The 15,976-nt window shown below is 43.9% G+C and overlaps 1 protein-coding gene and 1 pseudogene across 1 annotated transcript in view; both read right to left on the bottom strand.

Annotated features, from left to right (window-relative positions):
* Nucleotides 1-15,976, bottom strand: part of FGD4 (FYVE, RhoGEF and PH domain containing 4) — a 220,422-nt gene that overhangs the window by 42,245 nt on the left and 162,201 nt on the right. The window lies entirely within an intron of this gene.
* Nucleotides 4,857-8,124, bottom strand: LOC139005594 (cullin-1 pseudogene; annotated as a pseudogene).

Genomic DNA, 15,976 nt, shown 5'->3' on the forward strand with positions numbered 1-15,976 from the left:
TCTCTCTCTCTCTCCCTCCCTGCCTCCCTCCCTCCCTCCCTCCCAACCTCCCTTTCACTCTTCTAGAAAAAAAAAAGTCAATGAAAAAAAGATCCTCAGGTGAGGATTAATAACAACAACAAAAATGCATTTGAGTATATGTCAAGTACCAGATCTGAAAAAATAAGATACACTCCTCTTATAAGAATAGACCAACCAATTTACTCTTCTCTGCTGCACTTCGCCTTCTCTCTGCTCACTGCACTGCCAAGGCTATTACTGTGTATTCTCACACCTCCAGTAACCTTTCCCAGAGATCTGCTCCATTCTCAATGGGGTTAGGTTCAACCTTGTTATCAGTCACCGTACCTGCTGGCTCATGAGTGTGCTCCAGGGTCAGTTCTGCCTCCTTAGTTGCAGATGTCACCGGCTCGTATAGTTCTTTTCAGACCTTTGACATGGCTGTGTATGGCAGGAGCTGGACAAAGAGCTCCCTCCCACTACAGTTCACAGAGTTCACTAATTGGATAGGCAGAAAATGCGTGTGTGGAGCCAGTGAGTCATTCTTCAAATCGTAGTGCCATACCCCCTGCCATATGCCTCAAAAACACCAAGTGGGGGAGTAGATATTGCAGAGAGATTTTGTAAATGATAATGAACAATTACAGTTTCCTGAAAGATGTTATAGGGACAAAATCTTCGTTTATTATTATTGTTTATTTTTATTTTATTATTTTGTTAATCCTCACCCAAGGATATTTTTTTCCATTGATTCTTAGAGAGAGTGGAAGGGAGGGAGGAGAGAGAGACACACACACAGAGAGGAACATCCTGTGAAAAAGACACATCGATCAGTTGCCTCCCACACACTAACCAGGGCCGGGAATCAAACCCAAGACTCTTCGGTACATGGGCTGGTGCTCTCACCACTGAACAACACCAGCCAGGACCAATTTTAAAAAAATGAATCAGATATTGGCATCATGCTTTATAACTCTTCAATACATGTTGTCATGTGATTTCATTTTAAGTAGAATTTTTTTCTAAAAGCATTGACTCAAATGCTACTAAAAGTTATTACAGCCTTTTCCACATATTAATGGGAAGTTATATTAAAAACAATCTACACTAATAAAGAGAAAAATGGTAATTGGCGTACGACCGCTACCCTTCCCATTGGCTAATTAGCGAGATATGCAAATTAATCACCAGCCAAGATGGCGGTTAACTGTCAACAAAGATGGCGGTTAATTTGTATATGTAGGCACAATGCAGGAAGGCAAAAGGGAAAGAACAGAAGCCCCCTGGCACTGACAGTGATCGGAAACCCAGGGGGGAGCTAAGAGCCGGGGGGAGCTAAGAGCCCCGCAACCCTGAGGGCCGCCTTTGCCCTGCCCCCCAGCCATGATCGGAGAATCCTGGCCTTTGCCGCACTGGCCAGTGATAGTGGGAAGTAGGGGTGGAGCCAGCGATGGGAGCTGGGCAGGGGCGGAGCCCACGATCCTGGGGTGGCTGCAGCTGTCGGTCTCCGCTGCCCGGAGCCCACTATCAGGGAGCGGTTGAGCTGGGTGGGGGGGGCGGCTGCAGCTAGGGGTCCCCGCTGCCCGGGCCTAACGCCTCGGCCAGAGGCGAAAGGCCTGGGCAGGGGCGGAGCGCACGATCGGGTCGGCTGCAGCCTGGCAGGGGCGGAGCCCACGATTGGGGGAGGCTGCAGCTTCGGGCTGAGGCTGCATGGGCGGTGTGGGCGATCGTAGGGAGCTGGGGGTCCCCTGCCCACCCTGATCTGGGACACCCTTCAGGGCAAGCCAGCTGGCTCCCACCCGTGCACCAGGCTTCTATCCTATATAATAAAAGGGTAATATGCACATGCAATTTTTTTCCCCAAATATATTTTATTGATTTTTTACAGAGAGGAAGGGAGAGGGATAGAGAGTTAGAAACATCGATGAGAGCGAAACTTCGATCAGCTGCCTCCTGCACACCCCCTACTGGGGATGTGTACGCAACCAGGGTACATGCCCTTGACGAGAATCGAACCTGGGACCCTTCAGTCCGCAGGCCGATGCTCTATCCACTGAGCCAAACCCGTTAGGGTGGTAATGTGCAAACTGACCCTAACAGCAGAACGACTGGGAATGACTGGTCACTATGATACACACTGACCGCCAGGGGGCAGATGCTCAATGCAGGAGCTGCCCCCTGGTAGTCAGTGCACTCCCACAGGGGGAGCTCTGCTCAGCCACAAGCCAGGCTGAAGGCATCACATTGGCGATGGTGGGAGCCTCTCCTGCCTCCTCAGCAGCTCTGTGGATGTTCAACTGCAGCTTCGGCCCACTAGCAAGTGGAAATCCCCCAAGGGATGTATCACTGCCAGCTTAGGCACAATCCCCCGGGGAGCAGGCCTAAGCCAGCAGGTGGACATCCCCTGAGGGGTCCCAGACTGCGAGAGGGCACAGGCTGGGCTGAGGGACCCCCGAGTGCACAAATTTTTGTGCACCGGGCCTCTAGTCTATAATAATCTATAATAATAAAAGCATAATATGCTAATTAGACCAGACAGCCGGACAACCTTCTGGATGAAGCTGGGGCTGCGAGGGCCGCAGCTGCGAGGGTCAATCCCCTTGCATGAATTTCGTGCAACAGGCCTCTAGTGTGTCTATAAATTATCAGGTTTTTAGAGGACCAGAATGACTATTTCTTGGTCTTGGGAGTTTCTGCCCATATCTGCTGTCAGTTAATTATATTCTCCATGGAGTAGGAAGATGTGGCTTTGTATAGGTACACATATCTCTGTGTTCCTAGAAGTCCATTCTCTCATAACAAGATGAGTCAATGTAAGGGAATAAACACTTGATGTTTATAAACACTTGATACATCTCCTGTACCACAAGTCAGGAGATGTATCAAAATTTTGACGTCATTTTTCATGTACTTCCAGACATCAAAGTCTTCCATCTGGCTCAAAAGTAAGTGATTGAGCCCACAGTCAAATCCAGGTCTGTGAAAACAAAGTTTTTGCTCTGTTACAGCCTTTTAACTAAGAGAACTTCCTCTGGATTTGGGGAATAAGAGAATGAAAAGGTAACGGAATAAAAACACAGATTCTGTGCTCAATTAAGATCAGGTAATAATCCCCTAAGTAAGGTCATATGGTCTCATGGAAGATTTGTAATCAGCAAGAAATGTATCACCAGGTTCACATTACAAGAAAAAGAGAATACCCACTGGGACACCCAGACATTACTCCTGCCCCAGTGCTTCATAAGGTAGTGTCACAAACATAATCAGGCTATTTTAGCATGATCTTCAAGAAACTTTGAGAGCAAAGTCTACACCTGCTTTGGACCCAGCACCAATGCTTTTCCAATCTTATGTCCTCTACACACAGTTGCAGCAGAAACAAACAAAACAAAACCAAAAAAAAAGGAGAAGAGGTGCCTGTGTGAGAGCTTTTAATCTGAAGGTTATAATGACATTTTTTTGAGGTAAGCAGGGGAGAAGGGAGAAACAGCTTGCACTGACAAGGGCAATTTGGTTACTTGCGTCAGATCAGACAGGAAGTAAGTGGTAGCAAAAAGAGAACTCTGCTCTTATACTCAACTTAGTCTACATTAGACTAAACTGTCCTTTGGGTTTTGCAGAAATTAAAGATCAGACACCAAGAAGAATTGAATAAATACAATCAATAACTGAATTAACCTATCCTAAGTCTAGGCAGAACATCAAAGAAATTAGGTCATTTATAAATATTTCTTATAATAATTCCCGGGAGTTAAAACCTTGTACATATTTATAAATGAGTGCCTTATGTGGTAATAGGCTACGGTTTTTAGGCAAGAAAAACAAAACATGGAAAACCTAAGTTTAAAAGGAAGAGGCATGCAAACTTATATTTGTGCAGCCCACAGGAGTACCTTAATTTAAATCGGAAATGACAGCAGGTGCTGGGATATTCACCAGGCTGGATATGTCGAATTCTGGATCTACTGAGGGACATCTCTGGTCATGGGTCTATTCATCTTGACTTACAAATGGGAAACAGGATTTTATTTTATATTTGATTTAACAAACACATAGCTCATATTGTGTTTCAAGGCACTGTTCTAAGTCCTTTACAACGATTAAATGACCTAGGCCTTATTACAATTTTATGAGGTAGTAGGTATTATTATCTCCATTTCATAGATGAGGAAACTGGGTTCAGAGAGGTTGAGTGACCTGCTCAAGGTCATTCAGCTCAAGGTCATTTGGCTGATAAGTGGCTGAGTTGGTATTCAAACCTAGAGTCTGGCTCTTGATCCTATCTTCCTAACCACCAGGTATTGTTTTCTTTTCCTTTTTGTAAGACACATTGTTTTTGTTTTTGAAAGCCACATACAACTGCTATGTTTTCAAGATCTGACCTTTCCATTCCTCTCACACCCACACTAAACTGGACCTACATGTGCATCGTGATCTTGATGTACCCAACTGTCCCAAATCTGGTTCATGGCAACCCCTATCCCTGACTCCGTTATTCCCATGCTCTTAGCACTGCTGAGTAGCTGACCCTGGTTTGCTCCCACTCCAGGTTTGCTGCTTCTCTTTCTTGAGTTCCAGGTGTAAGCAATGCTGGAAAGACTGCTGACTGGTCCTTCCATCTTTGACCTGGACCTTCAAAGTCATAGTCATACGTTATCACAGGAGCCAACCTTCTCTACTGTCCTCAAGCTCCAAGCCTCATCCCTTGAGGTCATCTCACTAGCTTCTACAGGCGCTTCCCAAATCAACACATCTAACATCAAGCCTTGGTACCACCTCTCTTCGTACCTCACTGAGTTCCAGGTCTGCCTGGCTTCTCCACTTCTGCTCACAACAGGGAATTCAGCCTCTCCACTATGCTCCAGAACCTTAGCTTACCTTGGAATTCTCCTTTCCCCTTCACCTCATGATATCTTAAGTAATGGTCACGTTGGGGTCCAACCCCAGCAGGTCCAGGGGTCCCCAAAGGTGTGGAAGGAGTCGGCGAAGAAGGAATGACACGGAGAGAGCGTTCCGTTGATCAGCAGCCTAGCCAGGATCTCTAGCCAGTATCTCCAGCCAAGTTCTGTCTTTATTGTCTTGTTATCTGTATTTATACCGGCTGATTTTTAAAAAAATATATTTTATTGATTTTTTACAGAGAGGAAGGGAGAGGGAGAGAGAGATAGGAACATTGATGGGAGAGAAACATCGATCAGCTGCCTCCTGCACATCTCCTACTGGGGATACACCCGCAACCAAGGTATATGCCCTTGACCGGAATTGAACCTGGGACCCTTCAGTCTGCAGGCTGATGCTCTATCCACTGAGTCAAACCGGCTAGGTCTATACCAGTTGATTTTATTTATTTATTTATTTTTTTACAGAAATCCTTTAATTTTCTTTATTTCACACATTAAACACACTATACAAATGGTTTTCAGAGCAGATTACACATGGGTCCATTCAGACTCCTCTCAAAGTGTGGCCGACACTCAGTGCTGCCGAGACGGAGGCAGCTGTTAGCACGTAGCTGATGTATTGATCTAGATGCAGTAGCATGCAGCCCTCAGCATGACAGTTCATTCTCCTCTGTTCTTAAATTAGGTTAAATGGCGTCGGTGTCCATATTTACAGACTTGAAATGTATCGATCCTGAGCAGTTCTGATGTACATCTGAGACCGGCTGCTGGGAGTCTTGGTCTCAGTTTAAAAAGGGAGGCCAGTGGTGCAGGCAGCTGCTAGGAACTGGTCATCATCCTGCCCACCAGGAACACTGGCCGCGGTGGCACAGTCAGACCCTCTACAAGGGTTAAGCCAAGTAACTGTAGGTGTCCTTTTCACCATCAACTCGCTCCAAATACTCTTTCTCGATCAGAATATCAATGCATTTCTTGATGACCGGGACCCATGGCTTGAACCGTGAGGACAGCTGAATGAGCACCTCCCCAAGCAGCTGCTGGTGCTTCAGGACCTTCCGCATCTTCATGATCCTCACAATCGCCGCCTGGATCAGCAGTTTCCGGTCCTCTTCAATATTTTTGTGTGTAGTTTCTTGTTCCTGCTTCTGTTCGGTTTTCATTGGCACATTGATGTTAACCCTTAATTTCTTATTTTTATAACCAAGATATAATTTTATCAAGGTATCTGGCTTCAATTCCACCTCATCAACATTTGCATTTCCATCTTCCAAGACCAATAACTTCGACTTCAATAAAATCTGTAGGACTTGTGCCAAAATGTCCATTTTGATATGAGTGCTGTCCGTCAGCTGCTGCACCGCATAAACATCATCCGTGTTGTATTGAAGCAGGATTGCCATCTGGAATGTAGATGCCTGCAAAGTGTACCTGTTCTTGAAGCAGTTTGTGACCAGATCTCCTTTGGAGAGTTGGTACAACCACGTCAGCTTCCTGCCGCTATGACGACTAGCATAGAAAGCAGTGAATTGCTGGTAGCTACGTTCCAGCTCTGACGGCAAGGCGAACGTGCAGGACTGCTGGAAGGGCCACGAGCCGGAACTCAGCACCTGGATACTGAAGTCCAAGTCCAGTGGCTCTGAATTTGTCAGGTGCTCTTTGAACTGTTCGTTTAAATCTTTGCTCACGCCAATGTCCTGAAACATCCGCTGAAGTTTAGAGGTATACTCATACCCACATGCTTGCTTTAATTTGGAGATCATGCTTGCTTCGGCATCATCACTCGCACTGTTCTGGTGCACGAGTCTTTTGGCCAGCATCTTCGCATAGAACTTCTGGAACACATCCTTGTCCTCTATGTACTTGAAAACAACCATCACTTGATTGAGTGTATCTTCTAGTTCTGCTTCTTCTGGGTTCTTGGAACTCTTCTTCAACAAGGAGTCACAGTATCGAGCCAGCAATTCGGGGGACTTACTGGATGACTGAGCCATCTTGGTGACAGCATTGTTGTTTATGAAGCGCCCACAAGCCTTGTCCAGGGCGGCCACGAAGCCCGCGTTGTTACTGAATGCTGACATGACCAGGGCGTTGTACTTTTTATGAACATCCAGCACTGTCTGCATGTACATTTTGGGATCATTTAAAGCAGCTTCGCCACACTTTTCAATTGCTGCAAGACCCTGACTATGAATATGTGTCTCCAAAAGTTTTTTCAGTTCTCCGAGGCCATCCTGGATTCGAGATACAAGATTATACATGCGACCTAAATCTTCGTTTTTATCAGCATCCAGCAAGTTCTGAAACTCTGTGTGAAAAGTCTCCAGGTGCTTCTCGATAAGCACCTGCTCGCACTTCCTCGCTAGCTCGTCCTGAGTGCTTTCGTGGAGGTAGACCTGCACTCTCCATTGCTCCTCGAGCAGACGGGCCTCTGCCTTGTTCATGTATTCAGTAACTGGGCTCTGCTGCAGGAATTCAGTACTCTCTCTGGTATAAAATCTCTCTGTATCAGCCAAAAACTGAGACTCAAAGGATTCTTTATACACTGTTAACATAGGACCCTTGGCAAATGCATCATCTTCATTCAGCCCCAATTCCACATAAGACTGTACAACTCCACTAATCAGTCTTGTACTGATGGTTTCACCATTTCTTTCCTTTTCAATCAGTTTTAAAACAGAATTGGTTACCTGTTTGTTCAAGGGCCTGAACAGACAATCTCTCCAAGTTACCAATGCGAGAGAATAGATTTCATATATTCCTTTTCGCCCTTCATCACATTCACGGTGAACCCAAATCTATTGAGGTAGGCACAAATTCCATTCAGAACTTTGCTGGAAAACCAGTAATCTTCCCACTGCTGAGTGTAGAACTTCAGTACACTCTCATCCATCAAGTCTTCTCCATCCTTAAGAAGATTTGTCAAGTAATTCTTCAAAAATTCTTTAAGTCGTTTGTATAATTCCAAGCCAACAAATTGCGCTCCTCCAGGCGTTTGCTCCTTTTTCGATTTAGAAGGAGGGACGCCATCCCCTCGCGTTTGGTTTGACTGGTGAACACTCGTGCAGTAGCTATAAACATGAGTGTAGAGCTCCATGTATCTGGATTTTGCCATACTCTGTCTGGTGTACACCTGCTGGGTTCCGGCTCTGAGGTCATCCCAGATCTGGTCAAGGCCAATCTGGGGATTCTGTCCATGGGGATTCTGACTCCTGTTCGATGACATTGTCAGTAATATTCTGAAGTTGTCCAGTGCAGCAATCCTTATTCAAAGATGGAAAAATTCCCCTATTGTTGTTGATGTATTTTCCCTCCACCTCCCGTGTGGTTCAGGGTTCGGGGTCTACTGATGGGTACTTGGATGTTGGGGTCCAACCCCAACAGGTCCAGGGGTCCCCAAAGGTGTGGACGGAGTTAGCGAAGAAGGAATGACACGGAGACAGCGTTCAGTTGATCAGCAGCCTAGCCAGGATCTCTAGCCAGGATCTCCAGCCAAGTTCTGTCCAGGATCTCCAGCCAAGTTCTGATGTTTATTGTCTTGTTACATCTGTATTTATACCAGTTGATTTTAATCCTGTCAATTTCTATTGCAAAGGTTAGGGCGTTTCTTATCTCCATTCCAGGGAGTAAAGATTATGTAGCTTAAGCGTGATTGTTTGTAGTTAAAGTGATTAATTACCTGCCTGGCACTTAGTTAAGGGGTTTTATCCCCTCCCTAACTTCAGGGAAAAATCCCTACCTGGGCAAACAACCTTTCTCGAAGAGGTGACCTTGGTTATAACACATAGCACTAAGGGGAGCAAACATATTAAGAACAGTATGCTATATACGCCAGGTCCCTTGAAACATATGCTGTGCAGATGTTTCTTTCCTGCAGCGACTGTGTCAAGCAGCAAGGATGGACCGGCTTCCGGCAGGTCATTTATCTTAATCCTCCTTCTCAACGGTTAGTTTCCTCATTGTATTCACTGTAGTACTTTGCACCCAGTATAAGTACAATATAAATGCACTCAATTTCATTTAATTACCCAGGTTCACTAAGCCAGTGGGCTGTATTATCCCTGGGAAGGTCTAGGGCTCCAGGTTAGCTGCAGTTCCATATTCTAAATGATGACTGTCCTCATAGGCTCACCAATAACCCCACATGTTCTACCCTCTCAAGCTCATTGGTTCTTACAACATCATTGTCTCTTCTTCTTTTTTCTTCTGTTAATTCACTGTGTTCCTCTTTTGATTGTTTGTGCTTTTAGGGCTTGGTCCTTGGCCTTTTCTCTGTTCCTACATATTTTATGTTGGCAATATTAATCACGCCCTTGTATACAGAATATCTCCAGAATATTCCACTTTTGTTTTAGACATTTTCACCTGGACAAGATGAAGTCCTTCAAATTCAGCATGTCTAAATCCAATTTATTTTTTGCCCCAATATATGTCGCTCCTTTTATTTCCTTGAAGTTCAATAATGGTATACCACCTGCCACCCATTCAAGCTAGGAGTTGAATATGACTCATTCCCCACATCCAGTTACCGGATCCTCAGAAATCTCTCTTCCTGGTCCTAACCCATCGCAGCAGCGAGGACCTCATCCTCTCACACCTGGAATACTGACGTTGCTGTTATGTGTCCTGCTCCATCTGTTTTTCCTTTCATCTGACTCATTTTTCTAAAGCCCACAGGTATAAACTCATGTCACTTCCATGCTTTGTCTCTGAGGCCAGTGAGTACCAAGTTTATGGAAAGTTTGAAATAACATGGGGGGAAAAACCTTATGCTTCATCCAACAAAACAGGATGCAGAGTGACCATACATTATGCTATTGAATATAGTCTTAATCGGCTCAGGAAAACAAGATGGAATGCTAAACATCAAAGCAGTTCTCTCTGGGTGGTAGAACTATGGATGCTTTGTGTATTTTCTATGCTTTGCTGCATTTTATTGATTTTCTATGAGAATTATTAATTTTTAGTTAGACTTTCAAAAATCGTTTTTTATAACAGGAGATGACATATAACTGGTAATAAGAAGTCTCCATTGTCCTAGGGGGAGAGAAAATACAACTTAGGCAATGCAAACCCATTTCGATTTGTCCTTAGCTTACATTCTCTTTTGAAGCCTCTCCCTCTACCCCTACACTCATTTCTCTAGCCCTCTGGCCTATTATCATGAAGCCAGAAATACCCCAATTATGGCATCCACTTTCTTGCCTCTACTCATTCCTCACGCCTTCCTTCTGCCTAGACACATTCAACACCTTCTTCCCTTCTAGTCTGGATCACCCAGCAACCTCCCACTCTTTCTTCAAGCCCAATTCAATTGCTTCTCCACAGCCTGCCCCTCATCTAGCCCTCCTCCAGGCACCTTTGTTTCTTCATCTGTGTTTCCAAAGCGCGTATACACTGAGTGGCCAGATTATTATGACCACCCCACCAGTACTTCGTTGGGCCACCTTTTGCCTTCAATACTGCGGCGATTCTTCTTGGCATTGACTCCACGAGATGTTGAAAGGTGATGCGAGGAATCTGACACCATGCCTGATGAATAGCACTGTCCAGTTCTGTGAGATTTGATGGTTGTGGAACCAGCTGCTTGATGGCTCTTTTAACTTTGTCCCACAAATGCTCAATTGGATTGAGATCTGGTGATTTGGGGGGCCACCTAAGCAAGGTAAAGTCTCTCTCATGTTATTGAAACCACTCCTGCACAACAGGAGCACTGTGGCATGGCGCATTGCCTTGTTGGAAGAAGCTATCTCCATTGGGATACGCCATCAACATGATAGGATGAACGTGATCAGCAACGATACTTAGGTATGTTGTGCTATTCAGACATTGTTCCACATGAATTAAATGGCCCAAATCATGCCAGGAAAACATGCCCCAAACCATAACACTGCCCCCACCAGCTTGAAGGGTTGTACTCATGCATGTGGGGTACATGCTTTCATGCTGTTTCCACCAAATTCTCACTCTGCCATCTGCATGATGCAACTGGAAACGTGATTCATCGGACCACATGACTTTTTTCCAATGCTCGACTGTCCAATCCTTGTGTTCCTGTGCAAACTGGAGACGTTTTATCTTGGTAACTGCAGACAGCAAAGGTGTTTGAACAGGCCTTCGGCTTCCATATCCCATACGATGCAGTGTACGGCTAATTTGCCTACAAACGTCAGGTGGTCATAATAATCTGGCCACTCACATTCATATATATCCCACGTTCAAAGGCTGTTAAATCGCGTTGTTTACCCATATCTTCAGAAAAAAATCACTTCTACTGTCATGGTAAACAACCTGCTTCCCTATTTATAATGGTCTGGCCCTCTAGCAACTTCAGCACGAAATTATAGCTAATTTTCCTACAAACATCAGGTGGTCATAATAATCTGGCCACTCAGTGTACATCATATTATGGTGATTTACTTGTGTTCCTCTCTGCTCAGTAGACTGAGGCTTTGTGGGCAGGGTTTGTGTTGTTCATTTGTTTAGCACCTGGAGACTGAACCTGGCACACTGCAGTTTCAGATTGAACAACAGGTGGTTTTTCAGGTACAGGTTCCATGAAGTTCATTTCTTCTCATTTCTTTCTTATATCTTGCCAACATACTATACAAAGTCACCACAAAACAAAGAAGTTTCTAAGTTCACCATTCAGTTGTAAATGAATAAAGAAGTTATCTACACCCTAGTGGTTAACACAATAGTTAGAGCATTGGCCCATGGACTGAAGGGTCAAGGGTTCAATTCCAGTCAAGGGCACATACTTCAGTTGCAGGCTTGATCCCTGGCCCTGGTCAGGTTGTGTGCAGGAGGCAATCAATCAATGTGTCTCTCTCACACCAATGTTTCTCTCTCTCAGTCTCTCCCTCTCCCTTCCACTTTCTCTAAAATTAAATGGGAAAAATATCCTTGGGTGAGGATTGAAAGAAGGAGAAGGAGGAGGGAAGGGGGAGGAGGAGGAGGAAGAGGAGGAGGAGGAGGAGGAGGAGGAGGAGGAGGAGGAGAACAAAGCTATCCTCAAGAGTGTATGAATTATCCAAATGGTTAGTGGACAACTTTCCTTATCCTGCACATTGTTTTAATATTCCTACAACTTTAGTTGGAGCTCTCATTGTAATAATCTATACATATAAAAGCCTAAGCGATTGGTATGACCAAACAACTGGAACGACCAGAACAACTGGTTGTTATGACATGCACTGACCACCAGGGGGCAGACGCTCAGCACAGGAGCTGCCCCTAGCCTGCAGGCCCTGATCACCGATGGGGCCTGCAGGGCAACCTCCTGGTCCCCCGCCCCCCCCCCCCCCCCCCCCCCCGTCAGGCCCCGATCACCCAATTGGGGCCAGGCCCCCGGGGCTGGGACAAGGAAGCAGGGGTGGGTGGCAGCAGATGCGGGCGGCAAGGGAAGGAGGGGGGGGTTGTGGGGAACCACGTGGTGGTGGCATGGGGGTGGCGAGGGAAGGAGGCGACAGGGAGGCAGGGAACCTGATCAGCCCTGATTGCCAGCCAGGCCTAGGGATCCCACTGTGCACAAATTTCGTGCACTGGGCCTCTAGTAGCAGCAATAAGAGGCTGACCAGTGGAGCTGGATAATTTCTAGGTGGTACTTTCACTTGCTTGGAATTACTCCTGATTTGGCAAGAGAAGAAATAGCTAAGGAGTGACTTACTATGTCTTCAAATCTAATGAGGCCTCAGCAGTTATCCTTATTTTTCAAGAAGTAAACTGAAAGAAAAGTAAAGCTTTACCAAAACCAAAACCAAAACCAAACCTGCTGCCTATCATAACAAATGGAGAACCAAAATAAGCATTGTTTTAACGCCCAGAAAACTTTGATACCTTATATCATATCCTGTAAATTTAATTAACAATTTTAATGATTAGAATTAGACTCAGTGGGGGGTGGGAAGTGGGGCATTGACAGAAAAAGAGGAAAGGTGAGTTGATTTGAATTATAGCAATAGTTTTCTATTCACAATTTACTTCTGAATTTGAATCTCTGTCATTCTTTTTCCCAAGGAGACGATTATCTTAATTTTGAGTATGTTCAAAAGTTATAAACCCTCAAGTCTTATGTAATAATATAATAAATAAATGGTAATTAAAAAAACAGAAATAACTAGGAAGTAAACACTGAGGTGTTTTTTTTTTTTTTAACTTTTAAAAATGTTTCCATAAATCTGTACTTTGTGGCTGGCCACCTCCTTCTTCATCTATCTCCTACTTTACTATATAATTTCTTTCATTGTTGGTGAAATGAAAGATTAAAATTTAAAAATTAGCCCTGGCCAGTTTGGCTCAGTGGATAGAGCGTCGGCCTGCAGACTGAAGGGTCCCAGGTTTGATTCTGGTCAAGGGCATGTACCTTGGTTACGGGCATATCCCCAGCAGGGGGCGTGCAGGAGGCAGCTGATCGATGTTTCTCTCTCATCAATGTTTCTAACTCTCTATTCCTCTCCCTTCTTCTCTGTAAAAAATCAATAAAAAAAAATAAAAATAAAAATAAACAAAAATTATCTCTAGGGAATGACATAACTAACATGGTGACGTGGGCTGTTCCTGACTTCACTCCCCCTGAATTAAGAACAACTACCAGCTATCAAGAAACCACTGAGAGAACCCTAGAACATGGGGTGAGGCTGAAGTGCCTCCCCGCACCCAGGGACCAAGGCAGAGTGCATCACAAGGATGGCATGGCCCTGCTGAGCTAGCTTGCCACATGCTTTTGGTTTCACTGAGAGACATCCATCTGCCACCACATTCAATAATGATTCCCAAAAAATGTAGATGGAGGAGGAGGAGGAGGAGGAAGAGGAGGAGGAGGAGGACAGAAGACTGTGATGAAGGCAATAATGTTGCCCATCAGGTGTAGTCTAGGATCTGGCCGGGTACTAGATTCCCTCTAGTCATGAAGTCAAAGGCAGACAATAGCAACTACATCCTCCCCTTCCCTGTGGCGATGAACTGAGGACAATGCAGTTCACTCAGCATGATTACTGATACAGGTTTAGAAAGAAGTCTTTGATATGAAAGTAAAAGCCAACAATCCTAGGGCAATTTAAATATTTTAAAGGAGTTTTTGGCCCAGGGACAGGGATTTAAAAAAAAACTTGCTTATACATAGTTCATTTACATTATTTTGCAAAAATTCCATACCATCCTGTGAGGGGTGAGGAGGTGAAGAAGAAAAGGCAAGAAATCAGAGACTTCTGGGGGAGTATACTTATATTGAGGAAAGTCTCTAAATCTATTTTGGAATTACATTTTATGAGGCAGGAAACCATCCCCAGTGGGTATTTTAACTCTACATAATAATATTACTCTGACTTAAAAAACAAAACAAAACTGCTTCTGCTACAGTCTTAAAAAAAACTGCTATTTTTAGAGGTTTAATATATTGCTACTTTGAGCTTATGTTGCCAGTAATAGAGATTTGTTATTTATTTAAACTTAGTCTTAAAAAGCTTATATCTACACACATTTATATTTGGCCTATAGGATAAAATTATAGAGGAAAACAATAAATAGCAGAAAAACATACTAATATAGTACATTAAAGTATATCATTGGATATTAGAAGGCTGACACAAACGAAAGAGAAGTTTATGTCTATATAGCATTCCACATCAGCGCATGCCTACTAAAGCTGACCCACCAAAGCCCACAAGTCTGAGACAGGGTGACCATTTTTAGTAACATTCATTCTAAAATGTATTGACTCATTTACTTGAGTCTCCTAATTAAGCTACTTATGATAACACAAATTAGTCATGCCAAACAGAAATTCTAATACTATTTCAACCCCTCATCCCCACCCCCCAAATCTCCAAGTATGCTTGCCTGTGCGGGCAGCACACGTACGCACACAATAGTCCTTTGCCTCTACCTTCCCTGGAACTTATGGGTTTCAGTTTTTCCTTATAACATCTCCCCTTCAGTAGATTTCAATCTTTTCATCTGCTGTAATACACAATTAACCTTAATTTAAAGGTACTGTAACACCTTGTGGGTGAGAGATAAAGGGATCGCAAAGTGTTAACAATTCTCCTTTGGCTCTGAGGTGTGTGTGTGTGTGTGTGTGTGTGTGTGTTTAATCTGTTTATGGTAGAGTCAATAGTTTCAGTAAGGTAGGTATTCTTTATCTTTTACAAGGTAAAAATAACAGTATTTTCTATTGACTACTGAAAGAGATTCTTAATCAAAATACATCAGATAATCAATAAAACAGTTACATAAGCTGAGACTGTTTTCAAGTCAGTTCTCAATTATTAATGATTGCTCAAGATGCACTTTAATATGTCTCTACTTTCGTGAAGTATCTTTGCGATTCTATTCTACTCCTACCTTCCAGCCCCCAACCCCCCCTCCTCCCATTCCTGGTGGGCACTTAGGAAATGTCCATTAAATTTAATTCTGGGACAAATGAAACCTATTTAATCCTTTTCTGATATAAATCTCTTTATCGAGTTATATAAGGAGAGACATTTTTTTTCAGTTGTCTGCATTGTGAAACTCAAATATTCCATTACCTCTTCGATGAAGTTCAACACATGACAGATTAAGAAGCAGCTGCCTATGTGGAGGGCGGTGCTAACAAAGGAATGTACCTACTTAGATGCTGATACCACTGAAAAGGGCCTTATGATCATACTCAGTTTATATCCTTTAACTAAAGGTACACAAAACTGACTTGCTGAAAGCCGTACCGTTAGTTAGTGGACAAGCCAGAAGCCGCATCCAGATTTCCTGGTTCTGGTTGTTTGGTTCACTCTATACTGCTAAATTAAGATTTCTGTGTTATGCTTAATTACAGTAAAATGTACATAATATAAAAGTTACCATCTTAACACTATTAACATTTATGTTTGTACTTTGGAACAAGGAAAGGCAATGCAACAAGCATCAGAGCAGCAAAGAGGAACACATGGTCACCACATAGAAATTAAATCCTAAGACTCCTTTCCGGATCGGAGACATGTGGTGTTCAGAACTACAGCTCTGCAGAGAAAAAAAATTATTTTCTTCCCACACAGAGCACGCGCCATCCACTACTTACATTCCCATTTAGGAGAAAGGCC

The sequence above is a fragment of the Myotis yumanensis genome, unplaced genomic scaffold, assembly GCF_028538775.1.
Source record: "Myotis yumanensis isolate MYYU_CA2020_CCGP unplaced genomic scaffold, mMyoYum1.0.hap1 SCAF_3, whole genome shotgun sequence".
Lineage (NCBI taxonomy): Eukaryota > Metazoa > Chordata > Mammalia > Chiroptera > Vespertilionidae > Myotis > Myotis yumanensis.